The sequence below is a fragment of the Camellia sinensis genome, chromosome 14 (genome assembly GCF_055761805.1).
Source record: "Camellia sinensis isolate YWXY chromosome 14, ASM5576180v1, whole genome shotgun sequence".
NCBI lineage: Eukaryota > Viridiplantae > Streptophyta > Magnoliopsida > Ericales > Theaceae > Camellia > Camellia sinensis.
Window position 1 is genome coordinate 18,597,881 of NC_138974.1, and position 26,743 is coordinate 18,624,623.

The window sequence follows — 26,743 nt, forward strand, 5'->3', positions numbered from 1 at the left end:
ATTATGTGAAATTTGGGCCGAAATCATGCATTTAGAGCCTTTGAATGTCAAGACGAAGCTCAAGAACTCAATCTGGAAAACCCAGATTTTCGATGTACGCTCGAGCGGGTGAAGTTATGCTCGAGCGGAGAAATCGAGCTCCCAGCATTTTCTGCAGATGTGGTGTTCGCTCGAGCGGGGAAGTTTACGCTCGAGCAGGGAGCTGTGTAGGCAGGCAGTCCGCTCGAGCGGCCTAGTTCACGCTCGAGCTGGAATAGAAGGCAACCAGTACTTTCGCAGACTTAAGGGTCCGCTCGAGCGGGTAAGTCCACGCTCGAGCGGGGACCCTATTTTCTGAAATTCTGTTTTTGCATTTTGTGTTCTGTTTTCCGTTCTCTTTCACTTGCAAGCACTCTTAGGCATATATTAAGCATTGTAAATGAGTTAATGAGATAATAATAAAGCCTAAAGAGGAATATGTGAATTAAAGAACGGATTGAACTGTTAATGACCCTTTTGTGTTCATGAAACGTGTAGGGTCAAGCTCCAGGGCAAATCCACAAGCCGATCACTGTGAGTAATATCAATATTTGAAAACTTGTCAATGTCCAATTGTTATTCCCCTATAAATATTATGAGTTGTTAATTGGGATTGTGGACAAAAGTTTGACATGAATGAATGGGCCAAAGGCCGCTTGACATGAATGAATGGCCAAAGGCCGCTTGACATGAATGAATGGGCCAAAGGCCGTTTGACATGAATGAATGGGCCAAAGGCCGCTTGACATGAATGAATGGCCAAAGGCCGCTTGACATGAATGAATGGGCCAAAGGCCGTTTGACATGAATGAATGGGCCAAAGGCCGTTTGACATGAATGAATGGGCCGAAGGCCGTTTGACATGAATGAATGGGCCAAAGGCCATTTGACATGAATGAATGGGCCAAAGGCCGTTTGACATGAATGAATGGGCCGAAGGCCGTTTGACATGAATGAATGGGCCAAAGGCCGTTTGACATGAATGAATGGGCCAAAGGCCGTTTGACATGAATGAATGGGCCGAAGGCCGTTTTGCCATGAATGGAAACCCGGATGGGCCAAAGGCCAGAATGTTTGGAACTACAGCTGCTTGACTTGCATTTCGTATAGTTATATATATTTTGCTGTTAAACAGAAGTATGAATTGGGCCCAAGGCCGTTTGGAGCATGTTGATCTACATATTGTTATGTAACTGTTATATTTGATATTATTCACTGGGCTATCGCTCACGCTCATTCATGTATTTGTAGGTGAGCCAAGGGAAGTCCAAACCCAGCCCCAGTGAAGTCTGCTAGGAACAACAGGAGTTTTGGGAGAGTCAGCCTTGTGCCTCGCGCATGAGACCATCCTTGCCCTTTTACTATGTACCTATGTTTTGTCTTGTTGGCAAGGACCCAGTGCATGTCTGTACATAGTCTGTTATAGGTTGACTCGTTTTGGACGATCCTGTCTGTAATGAATTTTGTGAAGCTGTACTTTTGACGTGAGTTATTAACGTATCTGAGTATGGTTTGTTTGATGTGCATATAAGCACGGCTCTATGGACAAAGTTTTTAATTTTGCTTCCGTTTGGCCCCCATTAACTCTGTTAAAATACGTTTAGTACAGTTTGAGGCCGTAGGTAATCTCATGATTACTGGCCGGTTACGTCCTTAACCCACGGGGGCGGGTTCGGGTCGTGACACAAAATATACAGAATAATATTTTGTAACAAAATTTCAATGATAAACAGTATATGATTGTTATGCTATCATAGAAATTATTAAACAGTATATTACTACTATTTAAGAAATTAAATAGTATATGACTATTATTTAACTTTTCGAAACAAAATATCCATCTATCTAACACACATACACATACACACAAAAAAAAAAAAAAAAAAAAAGAAAAGAAATCTACTTTAAGATTGTTATTCCCACAGTGGATTTGTGTATGTGTAAATAAATGTATAAATAAAATAAACAACAAAATAAAAAATAATTAATTCAAAAAATAATTATATAAATTAAATTCCGAATCAATTGATTACAAAAATTATAAGTCGAGGCTTGTGTTGGACACAATCTCCTTAAAGTAGATTTCGCCCTCGTTCCGGTACTTCGAGATTTAACGACGTCTACTTCCCAAGATGCAACGACTATCAACTTGATTTGCAGCACTACAAAACCAAGTCTGGCGAACCAAACAATGTTGTAACTCTTTTTTTCTTTTTCTTATAAACTAAATGGTAGACAGATGCAAGAGCACAGAGACGAATAGAAGAATAAAGACAAAATGCTAAGAAAAAATTGGATTCTAAGAATTGCTGGAATGACAGGGTATATATAGGAGAACATGTGGCTTTTCCGAACAGGTTTCAACAGATAGAAAACCTGTTTGGACAGATTTAAGAGGTAAAAAACCTGTTCGGGTGGAATTCAACAGGTATGAACCTGTTTAGGTGGAGAAAAAATCTAGACAGATTTAATTTGAATTTTGAAACCAAAATTCAAAATTAAATAAATAAAATGCAAAGTTAACTATTAGGCCGGACAAGCCCAATCCAACCTCACACCACATACACGCGCCGAGGCCCAACCCGCTTGGACGAACGACGATGGTAGTACGCGCACACGTGTTTTTGTTTTGAGTCCAATGGGTCTAGTCCACTTTACTCATAACCTCATCCTTCTACAAACTTGGGTACCCCTTGGGGCCCATCCAAAGTATCCCAAGCTAGAGTTTATATACCCATATAAATCTTTAAGCTTTTCCAATGTAGGACAAGCACATTTCACAAATGTGCAGGAAACGCACCTAAAACCATATCCACGAATTCAAAAATGCGCATTGAATTCTCATTCATCCAGAAATGGTTTTGAGCAACCAAATACACGATGTTATTCACTACATGACATTAAACATAAACCCAATTAGAAACGTTAAAAATAACGCTTGGGTCCTACCTTAATTAATGTTCAAAGTTAGCAAAAAATAAGGTTTTACAAAGTCATTTTTCAATAGAACATTCACACCTTTATGTACACATTATGTTTGTGCTAGTATGACTACTAATATACAACTAAGTTTCAAAAAAACAAAACACATACTAAAATATAATGTGAATGTTCACAATAAACAATAAACATACAACTAACTTTCAAAAAAATAAAACTCATATCAAAATACTACGTGAATATTCACAATTTACAATTAACATATAACTATCCTTAAAAATTATGCGCATTCTAACGTGAACATTCACACTGCAACGTGAAAAAATAAAAATTAAAAATTAAAAACAAATGAAAATCGACTATTCGATTATTCAATGGAAACAAAAATGATTGTTCAACTAACAACAAACATATAACTAACTTTCAAAAAAACAAAATTCATACAAAACTATAATATGAATATTCGCAGTTTACAATTAGCATACAATTAGACTTAAAAAAAAACTAAACTCATACTGATGTGAACATTCACACTACAATGTGAAAACACGAAACAAAATTAAAAAAATGAAAATCGACTTTTTCGATTATTCAATGACAATAAAAATGTTGCTTAACTAAAAAGTATAGTAACAATTAATATACAACAAATCATCAAACAATATATAAAAAATTATCAAATAGTTCATATATATTGATGCACTTTTTGAAAAAAAATTGTATATAATCAACTTCGACATAATACTGGCGAATAAACTACACAAACCGACGAAGAGACTACGGTTTATGTATAATAATGGGAAAAAAAAAAACAATTGTTTATCGCCGGTTTACTATCATCTCTGTTGTGAGCCCATTATCATCTCTATTATTGGTCTACATAAATAACTAATATTCTCTTCCAAATATCCTTCTATGGCATGACCTTATTGTAAAATGATGATGAAAAAAGATCTTTGATCAAGTAAATCTCTCACATTGAGGTAAAGAAAATACTAAGAATAATAATCTTCTATATTTATAAGTAATATTAAGTTCATCATCGTCTCTATTATTGGTCTACATGAATAACTAACATTCTCTTCCAAATGTTCTTCCATGACAGGACTTTATTGTAAAATGATGGTGAAAAAAGATCTTTGATCAAGTGAATCTCTCACATTGAGGCAAAGAAAATACTAAAAATAATCACTGTGTTTGGTTTGAGTTTTCTAGATTAAGTTTTTTGAAAATTGACTTTTTTGATTTTTGTGTTTTTTTGTTTTTAGTGAATATTTTTTAAATTTTAAACATTTTTTTTTTACTTTTTTAGATGCACCTTACTTAGATGTATCTAAAAAGTAAAAAATTTGTGAAAAAAATATTTTAAAATTTTAATAAATACATAAAAATACAAAAAATGTACTGAATTCTTGTATTTTTTTGTATTTTTGGTATTTAGTGAATTTTTTAAAGATTTTTTTTACAATTTTTTTACTTTTTAGGTGTATTTATGTTAGGTGTGTCTAAAAAGTAAAAAAATTGCTTAAAATATTAAAAAGATTCAGTAAAAATAAAAAAAACACAGAAAATAAGAAAGTAGAATTTTCTGAAAAATGTTTTGGAAAACTGGATATATGGTAATATATATATTACCATATAATAATTTTCTCTCTCCTAAATATATGGTAATATATATATATATATATATATATATATTAATAAAAGTTTATAAGGGTAAAATAGTTCACATAATACTTCTAATATGAGAAAAATGACCTATTGAAATATAAGTTCAAATATATAAAATTAGGTGGAACACAAGAATACTTTATAGACTTATTGAGTTATAAATCCTCTAAATGAGATTTATAAATAAATCTCTCAACTTAAAATTGTCATAACTTTCATTGTTTACATATATTGTTGATAAAATTTATCAAACAATATCAATATTGGATATGAAATCATGTACAAAAAAATCAAAATTCTCAATTTCTCATGAAATTTCTTACTTTATAAAATGATAAAATACCACCATTTAAGTGACTGGGAAACCAAAATTTCAGAGTTTTAATGTTTGAGAAAATGCAAAGTTTCATGATTTCTGCACATAACTGTGAAATTTCACAATTTTTTTTATTACAGTTTTTGTAAAAAAAATGTGAAATTTTGAAAATTGAAAAATTTTCTTAAATTTTTAAGAACTATTAAATTTCTAAGTTTTTGTGTTTAAGAAATTGCAAAATTTCATAGTTTGTGAAAGTGTGAAAATTTATCAAAATTAGGCAATTTTTCAAATTTTTAAAAACTATATAATTTTGTAGTTTTTCAATTTTTTAGAAGAATTTATTTTAAATACTGATATTGTTTCATAGATTTTCTCAAATAAGTTTCAAATTGTTTATAGGGTTGGAGAGGGAGGATTGGATTACCAATTCATGAGTTCCACAAAATTCATGTTTGTTTGAAAAATGGCAAAGAATTAATAATCTCATGCCATTATGAATATCATCCAAGGGAATTTTAACAATTCCATGGAATTGCATGTGGAAAATATGATTTTGTCTTTCATTTTACAAAAATAACAAAGTTACATTTTATATAATGAAAGTTTTTTTTTAACGTAATTTCATATATTTAATTTCAACCAATTAATATCATTACACTAGTGCACAAACAAATACAGTTAATACCACCACAGTACTGATCCATTCATTCAGTCCAACGTACTCACAATACCATTAATTATAGGTCATGTTTGATTCACAAAATTAATAGTGAAGTATTAATAATCCTATTAAATTAGTGTGATATTCACTATCCAATTGGATTAATATCCATTGGATTAATAATCCCACGCCTACCCCATTACTAATAATCCTACAAATTTGCTGGATTAATTATCCATTGGATTAATAATCTTAAACTAAAACGTTAAAACAAACATAGGATAATTGGGCCCACTGATTAATAATCTTAATCTCATACTTTAATCCACCCAATCAAATATGCCCATAGGATATTATTAACATATGCCCTAAGGACACATGTTAAGAAAGCAATAAATGACTTTTAACTCCCTCCCCTTGCATAGGGAATGTAAGGATATGAGAGAAATTAATTATGATGATTTTAATAGTTAATTTTTTTCTCTATATGGATATAAAGTACCTCTGTGAAAAATGCTAGATCCCAAATATTTTACCAAATGTTCTACTAAATGTCTCACATGAGTGTGGGACCCACATGTGGGTCCCACACTCATGTGAGACATTTAGTAGAACATTTGGTAAAATATGGTATTGGTCCCACACTCATGTGAGACATTTAGTAAAACATTTGGTAAAATATTTGGAGCCTCTAGCATTACTCTTATTTTCTTAACTGTTTTTAATAAGATGAAAACCCCACCAAAATATATGAAGGTAATGTTGAAAAACTTTGGTTGCAAAAGGGCGAATTACATTAACAGTCCTTATAGTTTGTGATTTGTGTCAGTTTAATCTCTGACTTTTCAATTATAATACATTTGATCCAAAATTTTGAATTTTGTTCCAAACAAGGATAATGAAAAATATTTCCTTTGCAAACGGTCAATTTCAAGGGCAAAATTGTCATACAGCTTATTTTGTATTAATTAACTTGTATGTTGTTTGAAATGTAATGAACTTTTTTTTAGTGAATAATTCTGGAACTTTCTTGGTTATAAAATTTTGTTTGGTTTGATTTTTAGAATCTATTTTCAGAAAAATTTTCTAAAACACTACAAATTAAATTGGTGAAAAAAAAATTAAAAACACATCATTTTTACATAATTTTATCTTTTAGAAGGGTAGAAATAATTTTTTTAAATAATTTTTTTGATATTTATTTTTGTTAAATTAGTTTCAATATTTTCAAAAGTCAAACGTAGAGACAACTTTAATGGCATTATTATACTAATCCATTAAATCAAAAAATTCAAAACTAAAAATATTTTATATATTAAGCATATCGATTACACAATAAAATCTACTAACCATGCATTACATGATAACCATAAAAAAATATCTATTAACAAAAAATACAACAATCTATTACATGATAATCATCTAAAAACATCAACAAAAATAACCATTCATTACATGATTATCATCCCAACACATACTAAAAATTAATATAAAAAAATAAAAAATAAAAATGTAAAAGATTTATCATTTTTATATAATTTTATTTTTGGTGGATAGAAATAATTTATAAAAATTCAAAAATAATTTTTAGACATTTATTTTTGTCAAACTAGTTTATATTTTATTAAATTAAAGATTTTGCCTTTAAAATGGAGTAACGATGTCTTCAATTGTCCTTATTTGGAACAAGATTCAAAATTCAAAGTCAAATGTATCATAATTGAAAGGTTAAAGACTAAAGTGATACAAGTTTCAAACTACAGGGACTGTTAGTGTAATTTGCCTGGTACAAAATATTTTTATTTGATTTAATTTTTAGAATTTGTATTTTGAATTTATTTTAAAAAATTATAAATTGTTTTGACAAAAATAAATATTAATATATATGTGAATTTTTAAATATTATTTTATGTTAAGAAATCATATGAAAATAATATTATTTGATTTTTTTCACCAAACTAAAATAATATAAAATATCAAATTTGAAGAAAAAAGTGAAGAGGCATACAAAAATAAGGGAGGAGAGGGTGCAAAGCAAAAAGGGTGTTTTACTCTTATTATAAATATAAAAAAAATTAATTAAGATAGCTTTCAAAATTGTGCTATTTTGTATACAAATTGATATAAATGTATTCATTTAATATTTTCTTAACATGTGTTCTTAGGCATATGTTAACAAAAAAACCTAATTATAATCCAGCAAACAAACAAACACGATTTCATATATTTAATGGGAGTTTTTTTAATGTAATTTTATAAATTTAGTTCCAACAAACTAATATCATTATACTAGTGCACAAATTACAATTTATTTTACAATTCCAACTAAATAGCACCATATTACTAATCTTCTCCTTCAATCCTACTATTCACTATTCCCTCCAACCTAATTCAACAAAGAAACATTGCCTTGGGTCCATCCGTAAAACTTAATTGGCTAAGAAATCTTTTTTGAGAGTTGCTGCCTCTAGTTGTAATAAGCCAACAAATAGACCAAGACTAAAAAAGACTTTTAATTGGCTAAGAAATCTTTTTTGTGAGTTGTCGCCTCTAGTTGTAATAAGCCAACAAATAGACCAAGACTAAAAAGTGTTGCTTTTTTAATAACCAATCACATTTATTTCTTATATTTTTAGTAAAATTCTTAATATATGTAGAATTATTCTTAGTTTTTTACCTTCTGATTTTTGGATATTTTTGTGGGGTACTAAAATAGAATAGTTTCTGTTTTTGGCTTGTTTGATGAAAAAGTTATTTTAACTTTTGTCAAATAGTAAATAGCCATAATACTCTTAGTCCATGTTTAATTCACAAAATTAACAGTGGAAGTATTAATAATTCTATCAAATTAGTATGGTATTCACTATCCAATTGGATTAGTAGGATAAATTATCTCTGGTCTGTTATTTGATTTGCATTAGATAAGAAAACATATGAATGTAGAATTACAACTATATTTATCTTATTTTCCAATCTTACTCTCCATCAATGTTTCTTCACAATATTTACTTTATCAAAAAATTTTCATAAATGTGGTTTTGAAAAAAATTATAAATAAATAAATAAAAGCAAAATAAAAAATGCAAAATACAAAGCCATGTTTGGTTTGTTTTTTAATTTTTTTTTTTTAAATATAAACTAATTTGATAAAATAAATATCAAAAAATATTTTTAAATTTTTGAAAATTATTTTTATCCTTCTAAAATATAAAATTATATAAAAATAATAAGTGTTTTAATTTTTAGTCAAGGGTATAAAAGTCTTTTTATTTTGTTTCTCAACTTAGGATATATAATCTCATCCTACCCTATTATTAATAATCCTACAAATTTGTTGGATTAATTATCTATTAAATTAATAATTCTGAAACAAAATTTCAAAATAAATATAGAATTATTGGGCCCACGGATTAATAATCACAATCTCATATTCTAATCATGTCAATCAAACATGAAAGGTTATTCAAAAATTCTAAAATAAATTGAAAAAGTTACAAATCGTAACTTAAGAAAAAATTACTTTTTTTTGGAACAATTTGATATTTTCGATTTGTTGGGGATTATGGCTGAACCAAAACTAGTCTCTTTGAAGGAAAAAATAAGTTGGCTGCGGAAGTTGCATCCCTGGCGACTAATAACTTTATTATGGAAATGTCCAAAGAACTGGGGCTCAATTCCATTCACTTGGAAGGAGATTGCCTTAATGTTAAGGGACATTGAACGGACAGAGGTGGAATCTATTTTGTCTCCGTATGGGCACTTTATTTCTAAAATTCACATCTGCTGGGTAGCTTCTTGTCCCGCCAGCTCTCGCAGGTGCGTCGAGGGGATAATCGGGTGGCTCATTATTTAGCTCGAATGGTGATTCAGTTTGAGAAAATGCGACACTACAAAAAAAATTGACTTTTTGCGACGGTAAAATACCGTCGCTAATACTTTTAATGCCGTCGTTAATACTTTTTGCGACGGCAAAATAACTTTTCGCGACGGCAAGAGGGGGGTCGCAACTGCAGGGGTTGCAAAAGAGTTTTTGCGACGGTAAGTGCCGTCGCTAATGTTTTGCAACGGCATTTTTTACCTTTTTGCGACGTCACCGTGCAGTCGCTAATAACGTTTGAAATTTCTTGACTTTTTTGCGACGGTCCTATTTTACCGTCGCTAAAAATGTTATTTGAGACGGCAAAAAATACCGTCGCTAATAATCTTTTTTTTAAAAAAAAACACTGTTTTTGCGACGGTGTGGTGCCGTAGCAAAAAGTATAAAAAATATGAAATTTTCTATTTTTTGCGACAGTGTAATGCCGTCGCAAAAAATATTAAAAAATAATAAAATTTTTATTTTAAATAATAAAATTTCTATTTTTTGCGACAGTATAATGTCGTCGCAAAAAGTAAAACCTATAACAAAATTAATAAAAATATTAAAAATTTCTATTTTTTCCGACGGTGGTGCCGTCTCTCACTCTCTAAGAGCTGATTATTTACATTCCATTCACAAAAGCATCATAACAGAAAATAAAAATAAAAATTGATCAAACCATCAAATTCAATATTTTACAAAGAATAATTAAATTGTACATGTTCAAATTCAATATTCAATTGAGTGAAATCAAGCCAGTAGTAATTTTGTATGTGGAAGCTCAGGGTTGTAATCCTCTTGTCAATCCGCTCAATCAATTCCTTGCCACCACCCTATGGTTTTAACATTTGTTGTGCACACCTCAGTGCAAAAAAGAAAAGGGCCTGGATCTCAATTGGATAACCATATATTCCCTGTTCCAAATGTAATTGAAAAACAAAAGTTATAATCTAATATATGAAAGCAAGCTAAGTGGTAATTGAGAAATGATACTGTCAATTTGCCAAAAAAGTGTTAAGACTCAAGCAAGCACCACTCCGTGCCATGCAGTTCATGTTGCCATAAAAACTCCAAAATTGGATCAGACCAAGCTCAATTAAAATTGGGTCAAACATGCTCAAATAATGCCAAGAGTGCAAGTTGGACATTTTATCTTAAAACCACATATGTAATAGAAATGCCATACTCAAAACAAAATATCAGAACAGCATTATGCAAACTATCAACTTAAAAGATGGATCTAAGGGTGGGCCTATGTTTGGATGAAGGGGGGCCATGGCCCCTCCTGGGTCTCAAAATTTTTCTTGGGCAGACTTTTTTGCTTCCTATAAGAGTGCTAACCCATCATTATAGGCCCAGAACGATTAGTATAAAGCAGTCCGAAAAGGTAATAATTCAGATGGAAATTGATATCAATAAACATTTAAAAGTACCTTGGATTCAGCTATGTATCCAAGCAGGGTTGCCAGCACAGGAGTGCTGCAAGGTGAAGCAACTAATGCGAATGTAAGCCCAGCCAAATATGCTTGCACACCTGACATGTCAGATTTTTTAAAATGTTAGCACTTTCAAGCTGTAAGCACAGCCGAGAGCCAGCTAAACCCCAGTGATGAATACTTGAGAAGCTAATGGTAAAATTAGAAAGTCCATTACCTGAAGGGAAATTAGCAGCAGTAGCACGAGGATCAAAGTTGTTGAAAAATGAAGGCAGCTGTAACTCAATTATCTGCAATATCGGCCAGCAAGACCATGGAATATAAACATACAAATAATAAAATTTATCACTCAATCGAAGAGTAATTTGCTTTTCTTTTCTTTTTTTTTTTTGTTTTCCCTTTTGATAAGTATTATTAGTAGTCCACTCTAATCGCAATTTAACAAAATTTAATACAATTCACATGTTTCTAGTGATTCGCATAATCTCATCATACCACTAGATCATCACATTCTTAAATGCTAGGCTAGCATACCAGCAGCAGTGGCACTAAGAGGGAGGGAAGTGCAAAGATGTAAACAAAAACATTGTTTTAACAGTCGGGATATTAAGAAACTCAGCTCCTCTTAAGATCAACCAAAAGCATCAGTTTACCAATGCTATATAGTAGTAAAAAATATTTGATTCCAGTATATACCACAAAGATAGCTATATAACGAGCTAATGATATTGACCTGAAGCAACTAGATAAATTCATAAACAGTTGGCTGTGTGGTTAGAATCTATAGTCGTGTTCTCTATTATGGAATTGAATAAATATGATCTTGATAAGGGGTTTCTCATGGTTTTATCTTATGATACATTAGAAGACTATAAAACTTGGTGTGGTAGACACAATAACAGAACATCCCCCTGCATCTGACACGTGGATAATTTATCTACCGAAAAGGAAATGTGTTTAAATACAAGACGATTACATCCTCATTTAACAACTGTATGAAGGTGCTAATCCCACTGCCCTCACTTGCGTGTGTTGTTCAAAAAGGCTGTTCAAAGCAACTTCTAAATTTATACAACAAATATTTCAGATTTGGTAGTATGTATGGGGCTCATCTCCATGCAAACACAATCGCTACACCTTTTAGTTGTGCTGATTCAGACATATGCATTTATCACCCCAACCACGCCCACTTCTGGCATATGTTCACCAATTATAAGTTCCTCTGGTATGTGACTTCGCAATGACCTATTCAAATCAAACTATGATTAAGTGAAGTGTCATGACCATGTTAGATCAGTTCATAAATTCCAAACAACCAAATCAAACTACACCCAATTCTTAGACACTTGGTGCTAGGGTGGTAGAAGTGGCAACTGTTCAAATTTCCATCTACCAAATTTATCTGTTAAAAACATCTAAGCAGTATTTTAGCTTAGCTCACCATCACAGTTCTAAGCTAATGCTGATTTTTGAAATGATCCAATGATCCCTGACCACATAATCACATAATATGCAAACCACAAAATTGTAAGCAAAAGACAAGAATTAAAAGAAGTTATTTACCTCTCTTTTGCTTTTCCCTGAGCCAAAAGCTCCTGGATGATTCAAAAACACTCCAATGCTGCCCATACACTAGCACAAAACTAAAATAAACCACCTTGTTATCATGTAGTCTTGACTAATTAGGAGAAGCACTCTTTCAATGATGGTACTCTCTTTTCCTCTTTATTTTAAATTTATGTTTGATTGAACTATTCATCTAAGATTTTTTTAACTAATTGGGGAATTATCATATTTTTTAGATATTTTAAATTGGTTTCAAGTTACAAACTCTTTATAGGTATGGATTCATACTTTTATTTGATTAAATATTTATTTGATCATGATTATATGATTTTTTTTTTTATAACTACTATGATTGCATTATATTTATATATATATTTATTTTATACTTACTTTCGTTGACTATTTGATTTGTGAGGATCATATGAGGCTTGAAACACTATCTATTGTTGTAAAATGCAATGCTGTCCTTCCCTCTGAATCCTCTGAATCTTTATCAGCACCAGAGGCCAATGCACTCTTCAAACCCTATTAATTGCACAAGGTAAAACTTATGAAAATTTTCCTTGGATATTAACTACAAATGAAACACAGTGCTTATGAAACAAATTCACTTCATCTTAATTAAGTATATTGTAAAAAATGACAATTGCATCCTCATAAAAAACACACTCTGAATCACAAGATAGCTTAACCAAGATGACATTGCATCCCCATAAATCAAAAAGGGAATGATATATTTAACAGATATATATATATATATATATATATTTATTTATATTTCCAAGATCAATTATATATATATATATATATATATATTTATTTAACAGATCAAGAAAAAAACCAGATCATATATATATGTAACAGATCAAAAACTCAATAAAAGATCAACTCATATATATATATATATATATATTTAAAATAAATAAATAGAAAGGATATGTATGCTAAGCTAATGTATAATGTAAAGTTTAAAGGATAGAAATTGAATTACTCTCCAATTGCTTCTAAAAGAAGGCTGTCGTGTTCGTCTACAGCAGAGAGGCTGGTATGAGTAGCAGTACTAGGCAGATCTGTATGGGAAAAACAGATGAAGAAAAAAAAACAGATCATATATATATATATATATGTAACAGATCAAAAACCCCCCTATATACACTCACAGATATATATATATATATATATATGTGTGTGTGTGTGTGTGTGTGTGTGTATGAAAACCCCTTATATCCGAAATCCCGACACAGAGAGAGAGAGAGATACCCTTTGAAATCGGCGGTGAGGGAAGATCGCCGGTGAGGGAGGAGTGGCGGTAAGGGGCGAGCAACTGTCAACGTCGTTTGTGAGAGAGAGAGAGAGAAAGGGAGGCAGCAGCGACGGTAAGGGAGGAGGATCGACAGTGAAGTACGAGCGACGGTGAGGGAGGATCGGGAGTGAGGGAGGATCGGCGGTGACGGATGATCGGCGCCGTCGTTGTGTGAAAGAGAGAGAGAGGAAGGCGAAACCCTAGATGGAGAGAGAGACAGAGAGCGAGCAAGAGGAGAGGAGACGGCTTGTTGTGTTTGTGTTGTGTGTGTGTTCTCAAACAAAACCCTACACACACCCACAAATGTTATAGTTAATGAATTTTTTATTAAAATAAAAAATTATTAAAATAATTTTTATAGTTAATGAATTCTTTTTTTTCATTTGGTAAAGTTAAAAATTTATTTGTTTTATATTTATTTTAATGAATAAAAAAATTTTTTTTTTTTTATTTGGTAAAAGTAGGAATAATATTTTCTATTAAAATAAAGTTAATTTTTTGTGGTCAATGAAAAAGAGAGAAGATAAATGAGAGAAGAGATAAATGAATGAGAGACACAGAGAGAGAGAGAGAGTCAAATAGACAGAGAGAGAGAGAAGAGTGATGAATAAGAGAGAGAAAGAAAAAAGAGAGAAGAAGATGAAAAAATGGGTGAAAAGATATAGACAAAGAGAGAGACAGAGAGAGAGAAAAAAAAACAAAAATAGATAAATAAGAGAGAGAGAGACAGAAAGAGATGAGAGAGAGAGCGAGAGAGAAAAAAATAAGAGAGAGAGAAGAAAGACAGAGAGAGAAGATATATGAAAGAGATAGAGAGAAGAGAGATGGACGAGAGACATAGAGAAAAAGAGAGAGATAGACAGATAGAGAAGACGACTTTTCTAAATTTTTGCTGATATTTCTTCACCATACCCTCCATCCTCACCTACCCAAGAGACGACGGGTGTCGGAGGGAGGGAAGAGAGGGTAGTCGAAGTTGAGAGAGGAGAGAGAGAACTAGAGGTTTCGCCATTTGTGAGAGAGACAGGTGGTTCGAATGGCATCAAGAGTGGGGAGAAATGAGAGAATGAGGAGAAGGATGAGGTCCGGGAAGTCATTTAGGTTAGGAACGGTGGTGGAGTCACCGGTTGTCTCCGCCGTCGCCGTCTATCTCGAGAGAGGGGGGTAAGAACAGATTAGGGATTTTTGGGTTTGAGAGATTGGGGATTTTTTTGCTTTTGGGGGCGAGGGAGCGGGAAAGCTAAAAAAAGAGGGGCGGGAACAAAAAAAAAATAAAAAAAATATATATATATATATTAAGGGTCAAAAATGAAATTTAAATAACAAAATAACGCCGTCTAATTTTTTATTTTTTTTTTTGAGACTGGGGTTGCTATCGTCAAAAAATTTTATTTTTTGTTAAAATATATATTTTTTCTAGTTAATGAATTTTTTTAAAAAAATTTCTTTTTTTTTTAGTTACGAAGATTGAAAATTTATTTCTTTCATTTTTATTTTAATGAAAAAAAATATTATTTTTTTTTTATTTGGTAGAAGTAGGGGCAATATTTTAATGAAAAATATTTTAATGAAAAAAAGGTGAAAAAGAGATGGTGGTGGTGGTGGTGATAGCGAAAGAAATTAGTGGTGAAGTTGTGGTAGTGGTAGTGTAAATGGAGTGGCAGGGGTGAAAGAGAGGTAATGGTAGTAGTAGTGGCAGTAGTGGTAGTGGTGGTAGTGGAGTGGTGGCAATGGTAGTAGTAATGGTAGTCGTAGAGGTGAAGTTGGTAAAAGAGATGAGTAGTGAGAGAGAGAGAGAGATGAGTGAGAGACAGATAGAGGAGAGAAAGCGAGAGAGAGAGACAGAAACAGAGTGATGAGCGAGAGAGAGACAAAGTGGTCGCTAAAAGTGCATTTTCTTGTAGTGGAGAGCTCAGTAAATAGAGAAGCGATGAGGGAGAGAGTGAGTAATGTGAACACAATAGGGGAGAGAGACAAACAGACAGACAGACACATAGAGAGAAAGAGAGAGAAACAAAAGAGTGAGAGACAAACAAACAGACACACAGAGAGAAAGAAAGAGAGAAAAGTGATAAGTGAGAGAGAGATAAAGAGAGAAAGAGATATAAAGAGAAAGAGATATAGAGAGACAGAGAGACAAAGAGAGAAAGAGATAGAGAGAGACATATAGAAAATAGAGAAAAACAAGAGATGAGAGAGACATATAGAAAGAAAGCGAAAAGAGATGAACGAGAGAGAGAATAGAAAAATAGAGAGATAGAGAGAAGAGAGATGAGCGAGAGAAAAAAGAGATAAGCGAGAGAGACAGAGAGAGAAAAGAGATGAGAGAGATAGAGAGAAGAGAGAAGAGAGATGAGTGAGAGAGACATAGAGAGAAGACAAATGAGAGAGATAGAAAGAAGAAAGATGAACGAAAGACACACAGACAGACAGACAAACAGACAGATAGACAAACAGACAGAGAAAGAAGAGTGGTGGTAGTTAAATGGCATTTGCAGTAGTAGTAAATGTGGTAGAGAAGATGGGTGGTGAGAAAGAGAGATGAGTGAGAGACGAATAGAGAAAAGAGATAGAGAGACAGAGAAAGAGACAGAATGATGAGCGAGAAAGAGACAAAGTGGTCGCTAAAAATGCATTTTCTTGTAGTGGATCGATAAATCGAAAGGGAGCTCAATAAATAAAGAAGACAGATAATTCAAAACTCTTTTCAAAACTTAATTCAAATCAATTTTTTAAATATTTTAAAAATATTTTAATTTTGTGAGAGACAGATAAAGAAGAGAGATAGAGAGAGAGAGAGAGACAGAGATAGAGTGATGAGCGAGAGAGAGAGAGATAGACAAAGTGGTTGCTAAAAGTGTATTTTCTTATAGTGGATCGATAAATCGAGAAGGAGCTCGGTAAATAGAGAAGATGGGAGTAAGAGAGTGAACAAGGCGAACATAGTGAGGGAGAAATAGACAAATAGACAGAGAGAGAGTGAGAGAAGAGTGATGAGTGAGAGAGAGAGACAGGAAGAGAGAGATAGACAGAAAAAGAGATAGAGAGAGAGAGATGGAGAGATAGTAAAAGAGAGAGAAACAAGAGATAAGCGAGAGATAGACAAAAAGAAAGAGAAATAGAGCGAAAAGAGATGAGTGAGAGAGAGACACAGAAAAAGAGAGAGACAGAAAGAGAAGAGAAATGAGCGAGAGAGATAGAAAGATAAGAGAGAGAGAGAAAAAAGAAATGAGAGAGATAGCGAGAAGAGAGATAGGCGAGAGACACAAAGAGAATGAGAGAGAGAAACAGGCAGACATAGAAAGAAGAGTGATAAGTGAAAGAGATAAAGAGAAGAGAGAGAGAGATAGAGACAGAGAGACGGGAAGATGAAAAAATGAATGAAAAGAGAAATGGTATATCAAAAGAGTAAGACGACATTGTTTTTTTAATTTTTTTTTGCGACAGAAAAATACCGTTGAATTTATTCAAACCATTTTGTGATTGTATATATATGAAGCTATCTCAAAACCACAATCACTATGCTAGGTTAGAGTTTTCCAAAAACTCTTTTGAGAAAATTAAACTTTCTTGTTTTCCGTGTTATATTGTTTTTACTGAATTTTTTAAATATTTTAAGTATTTTTTAAAATTTTTAGACACGCCTAACATAAATACACCTAAAAATTAAAAAAATTGTAAAATTTTTTTTAAAAAATTCACTAAATACAAAAAATACAATAATTCAATACATTTTTTTGTATTTTTATGTATTTATTGATTTTTAAAAATATTTTTTCATAATTTTTTTATTTTATAGATACATCTAAGTAAGGTACATCTAAAAAAAATATTTAAAATTTTAAAAATATTCACTAAAAAAAAACACGAAAGTCACTTTTTGCGACGGCAGAAAATGCCGTCTCAAAAAAGCAGAGTATTTGCGACGGCACCATTTACCGTCTCAAAAAAGCAGAGCATTTGCAACGGCACTATTTGCCGTCTCAAAAAATGAGAGTATTTGCGACGGTATTTAGTGCCGTCGCAAATGCTCTGCTTTGTTGAGACGGCAAATGATGCCGTCGCAAATACTCTGCTTTTTTGAGACAGCATTTTCTGCCGTCGCAAATAGTTCCGTCTCATATACCCAGTTTTCTTGTAGTGCGAGTTTGGATAGAAGATATTCTGTCTTTTATCCAATCTCTCACAAGTACCGCTTTAGAATTGTGTTTTCTCCGTCTTCCCTATCTAAAAATAAAAAATAAAAAGGCAGAAAATGTTTAATGATAAACTATAATTTAAAAGTGCAACTAAACGTTGCAAGAAATTTTTTTTTTTTTTGAAACAAATAAGTTAAATAGATTTACTTATAAATATTACTGTGGGGACATAATTTTTGAATGACAACACGTGGCCAAGGTGTCACCGAAGTCCCAGCCGAGGTGCCACGTGTCCTGGTCATGATGCCGAGATGATCTCGACTAGGCCGATGTTATCTGCGAAGATGTCGGAATCCGAGATAAGCGGATAAGGGACAAGAGTCCTAGAATGGGAGAAGACTTCAGTTTGGATAAAGATAAGACTCTTAGAAAGTTTATCCTGATTCTACTAGGAGTCCAAGATTAGCAGTAATCCTAAGTCCATTAGAGCTAGGCTTCTATTGGGACTAGAATTATGTTGGCTATAACAGGGAGGCACCCCCATGGGTCTAAGGTATGCTTTTTATGCTCTGAATAGTGAGTTAAGCACTTTTGCTATCTTTGAGAGATAACTGACTTGATTGTCGGAGTGCCCCCGGGTGGACGAACCACCGCCGGAATCTCTTCTTTTTGTGACAGGTCGTTCGGACTTAATCTATTCTGCCAGTGTTCTCCAGCTGAGTGCTTGATTGGCAGTGTGGTCGGAAATTGACACACACAATTTGGCGCCGTCTGTGGGAACGAAAGAAGAATAGATGGCCAACGACAGACCAAAAGAAAAGGTTGGGGACGACACCCCTACTGAGAGTGGGAAACATATTGACCTTGGCATCGAAGAAGACAACTACAACGAAGAAACTCGTAATAAGAATCACGGAGAAGAGGACGTCAGCCAGGAGGGCGACGTGCCGAAGAAATCAGACCGAAGCAAGTATTATAACGAGGACGACCTCCAGGTATGGAAAGAAAGATACTTACGAAGGGATGATGAGATGAAAGAAATGGCAAACAAATTAGCAGACCTGCAAACGGTGTCAATTTCATGATATAGAACAATGTCATGCAGCCACCGTTCCCGTCACAAGATACGCCGATTCCAGTAGCCAAGAAAGATGCCCAGGCAGGGGGGCAGAAGACAACTCCTACGACTCCTCAGCACGATAGGACCAAGGAATATTCTCACCGGCCTTCAAGGGAGGTCGGACGAGGAGAATCAAGAAGGGGAGATTCACAGAGGACACATCGCACCAAGGAAGCTGACTCCAAAGAACATCGGCATGTTCAGGGAAAGGACCTCTGTTTCGACGCGACTAATGGAGGGAGGTCCAAAAGGACTCGCAATGACACAGGAAGTAGTACACCAAAGAGGCTGAAATTCGGAGATAGCCGAGCTCCTGGACGAACCAAGGAGGATCTGAGGGATAACCTCCAGAGAAAACGACAAGATGCCAAAGTAACCTCACCTGTCAAGCCGAGATAACACTGGATACGAGAAGACAAGAGCTCAGCCCAAGTAAGCAGATCCCAGATCCCAGAAGACAAGATCTCGGCTTAGATGATTAAGTTCGAGAAGAGAAGAACTTGGCCTAAGTTAAAGAATTTTTTCCACAAAGGAGTATGTGGAAGCCATGCAGGGGGCAGATCCCCTGCCCATAATATCAAGGTCAAAGCCACGTGCCTAATGAGAACCCAAGTGGAACTTAAGTTCACATTAGGGGGCAAAGGGCTGAAGAATGATGCTTGGGAGTTAGAATTTCACAAGCCGAAATGATGTTTAACACTTGTTGAAATTCTGAGAGAATTTACAAGTTGAAGTTAAGCCGAGATGATGTTTAACACTTGTTGAAACTTGAGAAAAGTTTACAAGTTGAAGTTAAACCGAAATGATGTTTAACACTTGTTGAAATTCTGAGAGAATTTACAAGTTGAAGTTAAACCGAGATGATGTTTAACACTTGTTGAAACTTGAGAAAAGTTTACAAGTTGAAGTTAAACCGAAATGATGTTTAACACTTGTTGAAATTTTGAGAGAATTTACAAGTTGAAATTAAACCGAGATGATGTTTAACGCTTGTTGAAACTTGAGAAAAGTTTACAAGTTGAAGTTAAACCGAAATGATATTTAACACTTGTTGAAATTCTGAGAGAATTTACGAGTTGAAGTTAAGTCGAAATGATGTTTAACACTTGTTGAAATTCCGAGAGAATTTACAAGTTGAAGTTAAACTAAGGTCATGTTTAACACTTGTTGAAATTTTAAGAAAAATTTACAAGCTGAAGTTAAACCGGGGTCATGATTAAATGAAGGAATGATATAGGTTCCATCACCTCAGGATGCCGAGGTAATAGAACCTAGAGGGCAGTTGTGGGGACATAATTTTTGAATGACAACATGTGGTCGAGGTGTCACCGAAGTGCCAGCCGAGGTGCCACGTGTCCTGGTCATGATTCCGAGATGATCTCGGCTAGGCCAATGTTATCTGCGAAGATGTCAGAATCCGAGATAAGCAGATAAGGGACAAGAGTCCTAAAATGAGAGAAGACTTCAGTTTGGATAAAGATAAGACTCTTAGAGAGTTTATCCTAATTCTACTGGGAGTCCAAGATTAGCAGTAATCCTAAGTCCATTAGAGCTAGGCTTCTATTGGGACTAGGATTATGTTGGCTATAAAATGGAGGCACCCCCATGGGTCTAAGGTATGCTTTTTATGCTCTGAATAGTGAGTTAAGCACTTTTGCTATCTTTGAGAGATAACTGACTTGATTGTCGGAGTGCCCCTAGGTGGACGAACCACCGCCGGAATCTCTTCTTTTTGTGACAGGTCGTTCTGGCTTAATCTATTCTGCCAGTGTTCTCCAGCTGAGTGCTTGATTGGCAATGTGGTCAGAAATTGACACACACAGTTACCAAATATAACCCTTGCCAAATTATAACAGATCCATTAAAAAAACTCTTCTCTAGGAGGTTGCCAAAACGTCCACCCAAAACAACCACAATTGACAATGCTATACTCTGCCACATCAATCCCAACTAGATTTCACTCTCCCAAGAACACAACTATCACATATATCGTATTATTATTAATGTTGACGCAAACAACCATCACGAAAATCATGTTTATGTTTAACTTATTTCACAACCAAATCACAAATATCATGGACTCATTTCACAAACAATGTCACGAATTTAATACCAATGTCACAAAAAATAACCTTAGAAAAATCAAAAAAATTAAGAAATATCTTAAAATTTACACAAAATAAAAATAGTATCAATAAATCAATAGAAACGTAAATCAAGAAATCATGACATGCAATCCGGATTACCTGAGAAAATGGAGAAAGGAAATTTGATGAGAGAGGAGTTCATCAAACCATTATCGTCTAAATAGTCAAGATCTTCATTATGAGGCTCTATTTTCACCACTGTCTAGATCGTGATCTCATCATCGTCATTCAGATCATGATTGTAAGACCAACTGTCATCTAGAGATCATGAGAGATAAGGTCATTTCATCCTAGAAGAAATAAAGGCACAGCCAAGAGAGAGATTCCCAGTATTCCATGGGATAGCACTACTATCTACTCAGATGAGAGAAAAGGAACTACTAGCATAGGAGTGGCAACATTGGCCCTGTTTGGTAGAATTATAGGAAAGTGATTATAAATTATATCTTTACAGATTATAACTTACAGCTTTGAGCATAAACTGGTAACCTGTTTAGTGTAGCTGTGGGATTATAGATTTAAGTAGCAGAGTAGTATTTGGTAAATAAACTGTGAAATAATTTTTTCCTATGTAATTGTCATTTTTACCCTTATGAATATAAAAATAGTAATTTTGTCATTTTCTTCACTTTAAATTTTTAAAAAATTATTTCATTAATAGAAGTTGATTAATTAGTACCTAATTTGGTATATTTTTACATTACTTAAATACCTACTCATTTAAAGGGTTAATTACTATTACAAGGCTTAGTCAGGGTGATAAGTTGGCACATATGTACAAGTTATGGAGAGATTACATGATCCTATTTTTTTTTTGTAGGTTACTGAAGTTTCAAAACAATGAATGACAAGTTAGTTAAATTGTAAGCAAGAGTTCTTCAGAGCTAAATATAATTATATTTCATTAACATTTCACTTAACTTTTTTCTTTTTCCTTTTCAAATCCATCTCTAAATTCATAAACCAAACATAATCTTAAACAATAAACAATCAAATAACTGTAGTTCTTTAACTTCACAAATGCACATGGTGCTCAAATCATTTTTATTTATTCAATATGTTGATAACCATGCATGCCATTTGCAATTCAAAAATAGCTTTGACAAAATTGTTTCTTTTAAATAAAAAAAAAAATGAGGAGAGACAATGCTCAAATCATTTTATTCAAATTTTTTTCTTTTCTTTTCTTTTTTTTTTTTTTTTTTTTGCCTACGTTTTATTCAATTTTATTAACCATACATGTGGGGATCTATTTTCTGAGTACCAACACGTGGCCAAGGTGACGCCGACATGTCAGCCGAGGTGCCACGTGTCCTGGTCATGACGCGGAGGTTATCTCGGCAAGGCCGAGGTTATCTCCGAAGATATCGGAATCCGAGATAAACGAATAAGGCACAAGAGTCCTAGAATGATGAGGGGACTCAGCCTGGATAAAGATAAAACTCTTAAGGAGTTTATCTCTATCTATTGAAGAGTCCTGGATAAGCACTGAGCTAAAATCCATTGAAGCTAGGCTTCTGTTGGGACAAGGATTGAGTTAATTATAAAAGAAAGGCACCCCCGATGGGTCTAAGGTACGCAATTTATATTCTGAACAGTGAGTTTAGCACTATTGATTATCTTTGAGAGATATACTGACTTGATCGTCGGAGTGCCCCCAGGTGGACGAACCACCGCCGGAATCTTCTCTTTCTGTTGCAGGTCAGACAGGTGTCATCTATTCTGCCAGTGCTCTCCAGCTGAATACTGAGTTGGCAGTGTGGTCAGAAAATCACTCACACAATACATATTATTGTCTTTTGCATTTCAGAAGTAGCATAGTGAAGAAAAAACATTGTACAAAAATACTTTCTATTTAAATAAAAAAAAAAAACAAACAAAGAGAAAAGGTTCATGCATACATTGATGTCTTGCTTCAACATGTATTCTGAATTTTACAAGTAACTCATCAAATAGACACTGATAAGCACTAATGATAATCCCACAGAGAGAGAGAGAGAGAAAGTGTGAGAGAGAGAGAGAGAGAGAGAGAGAGTATCAATTTTCATCATAAACCCTCTAGTTCATACAACTAAACAAAACTTTGCCAATCTCTTGTAAATAAAAATATAACTTAATTTCCTCACAAAAATAGTACCATTATTATTAAATTACATTCCAACATTTTGCAAACTAAGAAAATGAGAAAACATCAAGAAGTGTGATGACCTTTCCTTCCCCCAAAATATAACTATAATACCTGTAAAATTATTTTTGTACACTCAAATTTTAAAAACAAGTGATCTCTCCCATCTTTGAGGATGATAAGCTATGTAACTCACGATTTTCTTACCTTCCGGTATTGGCAACTCATCATGATCCAGAATCTTCTCACGCTAGACAAAATCATTCTCATGTTCATACTTTCTCAGCAGTGTGTAAACGTCCCCGAGCGTCCCGAGAGGGAATCTCCCCCCCCCCCCCGTTTTGTTCATTGGGCTCACTACAGTTCAGGACTCAATGTCACAGTCCTGTATCTAATCTCGTAGAGTGCAATGCAAGACCGATGAAATCATCAAAGAGTCCAAATTCGGCAAATCGTTTTTGAAAATAGTTTTTTTGAAAGAAGTGCCAAACATGGACTGCTTTGCCAGATACAGAGTCGCCACCTAAATATTTTATTTTGGGAAATTGAGGAAACCCTGACTCGTTGCCTAAGGCCACGTGTTTGTCATCACCAAAGTTACCTCGGCTCTGGAACTTGGGTACGATTGGAGAACGTCATTTCGTGAGCACCCCCCGCTCGCCCGATCAAAGATCGGTCTCTACTAACCATGATATCTAGTTTTGAAAACATTATGCGTTCTTATTCCGGTTATTAGCCTAGATTTACTACGTGATGTACACAGCATACAAGTATAGACTGGATCGCCTGAATTGGAACAAAATATCTCATGTTTGTTTTGAAAACGGTTTGCTATTCGCAAGTAGGCTAAAATATGGATTTGCCACCCTCAGGTGGGCTTAGAAAACAAGATGATTTGACACTATCTATTGGGCTTAAAACTTGCATTTAATGAATTGTTCCAATTCGGATAACCCAACCTTCACCCATAGGCATTTAGGCAGGTATATCACATAAGCAATTAGCCTCATGGTAAGCATGCTATCATGGCAGTCACTCACACACATGCAATGATGCTAGAGCATAAACACTTACCGAGTACTCCAAGCCAAAACAGAAGCTATGTTAGAAATCCATGCATGATCCTAACTATACAGAAATGCCTAATGCAACACATGCAAAATGCAACTAAGATAGGCTCGGCTATTCTAAAGATGGCATATGAAATGCTACAACTAACAAGTATTCAACTTGGAATTGAAATACAAATGCAGTTAGTATGATGCGCCGAGCCCGGTGCATGCAATACAGATGAATGATGCAAACATGCTATCATACTGTATGCTAATTGAAACATGCCCTAATCTAACCATCATAAGCTGGTAAATAAAAGGGATAAAGACGTGGGGTTTGGAAGACATACATCACACTCACGCACACTTATTACAATATTGTCCTCGCTCGGAGGGTCCGAAAGAATAATGCAGTCCGAAATGAATAATTAAAGTCCGAATAAATAGAAAATCCTAATTAATTAACAAATTAATCTAAGAAAGCAGGTAAATCGACACGCAAATCCATGGACCGCCTCAGCTCTGTTCCAAATGATGAATGATGCATGCTTGAGTTGCCTGGCGCGGAAATCCATTGCGAGGCCCCGATTCGCCTCTGTTTGCAATTGTTTTCGGAATATTGCGCAACGCTCCAGAAGGCCGCTGATTTCTGATTTACTGCAACAGAGAGCAACAAAGGGGCATGGCAAAGTATTTCACATATGTACGCATGACTACTCTTCAAGGAGTGTAGTCCTCGATCCTCGTGCCACCAATCACGCATATCGATGCATGATGGCCGAAGAGTCGAATTGCACGACTCAATATGAAATGAATGCACATGAAAACACAACAAGACCTAAACTCCATCATGGGTAATCCGGAATGTCGGCGATAGGGAATTGAGACACGTTCCGTCACTCAGAGTACGAAACGTCCCTCGTTTTTCGTGCTCGGGCTAACTCCTATCCCAAACACAATGCAAATGAGATGGCATACACAATGTGATTAACATACAACCGAGCATACGCAATGCTATGAAATGGCATACACAATGCACGATGGACTTACACCAAAATGAGTGGACCTCAGCCACACTCACGTCAGTGGCCATTAGATGAAAATGAGACAACCGAAATGCGTGCACACATGCACGCATACCGAGGACCGAACTTAAGGCATCAAATGCCACTCTACCAAAGCATGGCAAGGGATGAAAAGATGGCTTATGAACATGTAATTTCCAGCACTAAAACATGATGCTAAATGATCCCGAAACATGGAAATATGGCACCCGATGCATGGAATAAGCCTCGAAACTCAAAACTAGGCACATGTATTGAACCATAAGTATACAAAGAAAGCATTATTTGATCATGAAGTCAAAAGATAGAGCCAAGGCAGTTCCAAAACATGCACATTTCTAGTTTAGAGCATGGCCAAAAGATGCTAACATAATGGACTAAAATAGCATGCAACATTGGCTAGCAAGCATGGTTTACATAGCATGTATATGAAGCAAATGAGAACTCATCAAACTAGCCAAAAATAGTGAATAAAACATGCCAAAATATGCCCAAATAATCACTGAAATGCAGCCAATGCATGCAAAAATGAGGGGCTTCTTTGGAAGGCCATTCAAGGGGTTGTTAAGCACATACAAGATAGACACTTAGAATGGCAAAACCAACTCTGTAAATGGATTATGAAAGCCCTAAAACTCACCAAATAGGCCCTGAAATCAGTCTAGGAAACATACAAAGAAAGGCTCCTTTGAAGAGCCTTGAATGGAATTGTTCTACACATGCATTGTAGGTATAAAATATGGCCAAAAGGGCCTTGGACAGAGCCAAGGAAGACCTTACAACCCACAGAATGAGGCCTAAAACAAGACTTTGATGCATGAAAAATAGGGTCTCTTTGGAAAGCCAATGATGCTAGTAAAAAAAATGAGGGGTGAGAGGGTCACCCCTCTATGATTTCAAAGCTCAAAACCTCATCAAAGCTACTGAAAATCCCCTGGATTTCAGTGGCTAAGAGGCCGAAACAAGTCCAATGCAAATGCTCTAATGCATAGCCCTAAATATGAAGGAATGAAGCATGCAAGGTAGGAGATGACTCCCAACAGAAAAGTGACCTCAAGAAAACTTAAAGAGGAGGTCAAAACAAGGCTTTTTCCAGTTTATAACAAATCTAAAAAATGTTCACAAGTAAGGCTAAAGTATGATGCAAAAATAGCCCTAAAAGAGAGATAGAGGATTAGGGGAAGTAGATGGCCTCAAAAAGCAAAGTGCCCGTAAACAAAGTTGAAGAGGAGCTCAAAATATGACACTTTATAGTTTATGACAAAGCCTATAAATACTTTCAAGTGAAGCTAAGTAATGAAGCAAAAAAAATGCAAGTTTAAG